This window comes from Limulus polyphemus, unplaced genomic scaffold (assembly GCF_000517525.1).
Source record: "Limulus polyphemus unplaced genomic scaffold, Limulus_polyphemus-2.1.2 Scaffold14464, whole genome shotgun sequence".
In the NCBI taxonomy this organism is placed as follows: Eukaryota; Metazoa; Arthropoda; class Merostomata; order Xiphosura; family Limulidae; genus Limulus; species Limulus polyphemus.
Genome location: NW_013680074.1, coordinates 1 through 3,752, shown reverse-complemented (window position 1 = coordinate 3,752; position 3,752 = coordinate 1). Strand labels below are relative to the sequence as shown.

The 3,752-nt window shown below is 34.9% G+C and overlaps 1 long non-coding RNA gene across 1 annotated transcript; it reads right to left on the bottom strand.

Moving 5' to 3' along the window:
- Nucleotides 1–218: 218 nt before the first annotated feature.
- Nucleotides 219–3,752, bottom strand: LOC111084189. The gene is made up of 3 exons (XR_002609434.1): nt 3,655–3,752; nt 2,780–2,911; nt 219–461 (listed from the first exon to the last, which is right to left on the bottom strand). It is a non-coding gene; the product is annotated as an uncharacterized LOC111084189 (long non-coding RNA).

Sequence of the window (3,752 nt, the reverse complement as noted above, 5' to 3'; positions counted from 1 at the left end):
AAAAATCTAATGAAACATATAATAATTTCACTTTTATTTGCTGCAAAACTACTAAATTACTATTTTAAAAACGATTATATTTTTACTATTTATTTGACTAAAATCCTACAAAATAGTTAAAAAAAAAATCATATTTTTTTTAATTGAGTCAGTTATTCAAATATTGAGAAGAAAGAGGATCTTTCTGTGGTTCCTACAACCTTGCAACTATTTACCGTTGTTTGAGGAAATTATTCTTTATAAATAATGTTTCGGACTTTTATTCTAAATATTAATTACAATAGGAGCTTTATTACTTTCTTCCGATGTGGTTGCGGTAATGACATCACTGGGTTTACTTCTTCCCAACTCATTCTCGACTATGATTCGAAAATCGTACGAAGTAACCGGAAGTAAACCTCTTACAGTAGCGGAAGTCTCGAAGCTAGAGAGTACCAACTGCGAGCAGTGTTCCCAATTACCTGCACAAGATATGAAACATTATGTTAGGAAATATGACATACTATCACGTATAACATTTAATCTTAATGGAAAAATCGAGACTCTAAACAACCACCTTAAAAAAAAAATATCGATTCTTAAGACTAACCGAGTTCGATTATTTCCTTCCATCTTCCAGAAATTAAGAAATAAATCATTATTAATACCATACCTCTTTAAATAAAACACTTTGCAACGATTTTAAAACTACAGCTCATCATCGGAGCTTAACTTTTAATAACAGATATTCACTCACAGAAGTGGTAAATTAATGTGGTACTTCAACGATTTATTGACTGGATTTCCAAGAAAAACTCTCGATCCAAGTAGCGTTCAATATATATATATATATATACGTATACCTACACAATCATTTACTTTCGGTCATGGAGGAGATACGACCGAACCTTATTTGAATATATATTTTGTGAAATGAAAATTCGCAGCCAGCATAAGTTGACTCTTTAACTGACAGATGAGGATCATATCGTGAGCCTTCGCAAGCGGGCTTACTTCATAAGCCCAGTCAATTGAAGATATCAATAAATATCCCCGAAAGCCCTGCGCTCACACACTTATGCAATTATTAGCATTTCTGTTAAATACTTTATTTCTTGTTATAGCAGTGAGACAAATAGATATTTGTTTGTTTTAGAGCAAAACTATTTGTTGTGTTCACCGCTAGGAATCGAACCCCAGATTTTAGCGTTGTAAGTCCAAATAGATATGTAAATAAGATATATACAATTAGTTTGGCTCTACGCAGTTTTTCTTTTTTTTTCGTTTTATATAATTCAGCCGAAACGTTATAGGAAGAATATCAATGATATCGTCTCCTGGTTTACGGACTTATAACGCTAAATTTCGGGAATTGATTCCTGTGGTGGACATAGCAAATAGTCCGCAATGTCTTTGCTCTAAAACACACACACACACACATACAATGGTATCTTATCTTATAAAAAAAATTTTCGTGATGCATGGTTTTCGTTTTGGAAAAAAATATTAAAATATTAATCATTAAAGATTTACAAAAAGTTTGCAGTAGATGGGAATAATGGCACGTTGTTTGTGGGTTAACAGTAGATGGGAACGCTGTTAGTTTGGTAAAATAGCACAATGTAGAATGTTAAAGTATGCATTTGATTATATAAGGTATATTTATAATTTATAATTTTAATGACAGATACTTCGGGTCGTATGCTTAAATTAATCGGATGAGATCATTACAAAAAAGGCGCATCCGTGAATTTTGGGATCATTGTAACCATATTTACACCGTTTTACTGCCAAATAAATAGAGTTTGGAACATATACACCCACCCAACCAAAATTAAGTACTACTTTACTTAATCGATGAAATAAAATTATAATCTTATATTCGGATCATTTTTTAATAATCTATGTGTCTTGTATAAAATTTTAAAAAGCTTTGTTTTAAGAATACGCGAAAACTATTTAAATCATGAAAAGTTTGTTTTCGCAAAGCTACACGAAGGCTATCTGCGCTAGCCGTCCCTAATTTAGCAGTGTGAGACTAGAGGGAAGGTAGCTAGTCATCACCACCCACCGCCAACATTTGGACTACTCTTTTACCAACGAATAGTGGGATTGACCGTCACGTTATAACGCCCCCACGGCTGAAAGGGCGTGCATGTTTGGTGGGACGGGGATTCGAACCCGCGACCCTCAGATTGCGAGTCGAGCGCTCTAACCACCTCGCCATGCCGAGCCAATCATGGAAAGTACTTACTATGGAATAACACAGAAATTGCCTTAACAGTTACATACTCCCTAGGTATTTCCTAAAGTCAGGAGCTCCATGAATTATTTGGTTTTATTGTGAAGTTATTTTTGTAAAGCCCCCCAGTGGCACAGCGGTATGTCTGCGGACTCAAACCGCTAGAAACCGGGTTTCGATACCCGTGGTGAGTAGAGCACAGATAGCCCATTGTGTAGCTTTGTGCTTAATTACAAACAAACAAATTAACCCACAAACAACGTGTCATTATTCCCACCTACTGTTAACCCACAAACAACGTGCCATTATTCCCACCTACTGTTAACCCACAAACAACGTGCCATTATTCCCAGGTAAACACTGCAATTCCCTGTTACTGTGTTGGCTCAGTTTGGTATGGAGTAAGATAATTAATTGTACACCTAACTTTCATTACAAAGCGATTATGGTTATTTGATCGTATGCTCGTTTCTAGGTATTGTAATAAGAGAGTGAAATATATATTTGTCTTACAGACTTAGAAATACATTTTTGTCCCTTTTTTTTTTTTTTGCTTACTTGTGACATTTTTGTACTGTATGGTACACTTGATGATAGCACTGTTTCCACTGTAGGATGGTTTCCATGACAACTCTACTGTCCGACTGCTTTTTGTAACTATAGAAACATCTGTAGGAGGACTAGGTGGTTCTAAAGGAAGAGACATGATGTTAAATGGAAATTTGTAAATACAGTAAAGATATCATTGGTACGTTTATAGAGATGAGACTGAAATTCGTGTGTTGTTACTTTGATAATATCTATCTTTCTTTTTTGTGTCGTCAAACAAACAAACATTGATGAGGATATGACTCTTCAGATATTTTTATTGTCTTCAGTAACTGGATGATCGTTAATATTATAGTATTACGTTTTGCTACTCCTGTCCCTCGGTTGGACAGCGGTAAGTCCAAGGACTTACAACGCTAAAACCCGGGGTTCGATTTCACACAGTGAACACACCAGATAGTCTAATATGGCTTTGCTCTAAAACAAAACAACTAAACACATTTTCTAATCCTTTAGACTAGCTTAACCTTGGCCTAAGATTGACACTGTCGATGTAAATTAGCAAAAACGAAAAATACACACAAATTCGCAAAATACATGTACAGGAGGATGCTTATAGGAATACATACACTCATATATATATATATATACCTTACTTGATTACCTAACACTGAGCCGTTCATTAATTGGAAATGTGATGAACGCTATTAAGCTATCGAAAAGTTGAACCAGTTTAATTACATGGTTCCACAAAGTCCATTATTTCTCTAAGAGAAATCGCTTTGATGAGTGAGAGATGGAGAACGTCAGTCCATTAACTGCACAAATGAGAGTTAATATGATATAGAACATTACAGAATAAATGACATTTAAGACTGTCGTACCTTGCACTATGAGTTGAATGTTTGTTTCACCTGATCCATATTCGTTAGTTACGATACAGGTATAAAGAGCCGAGTCATATCTATCGGTAGATGATATG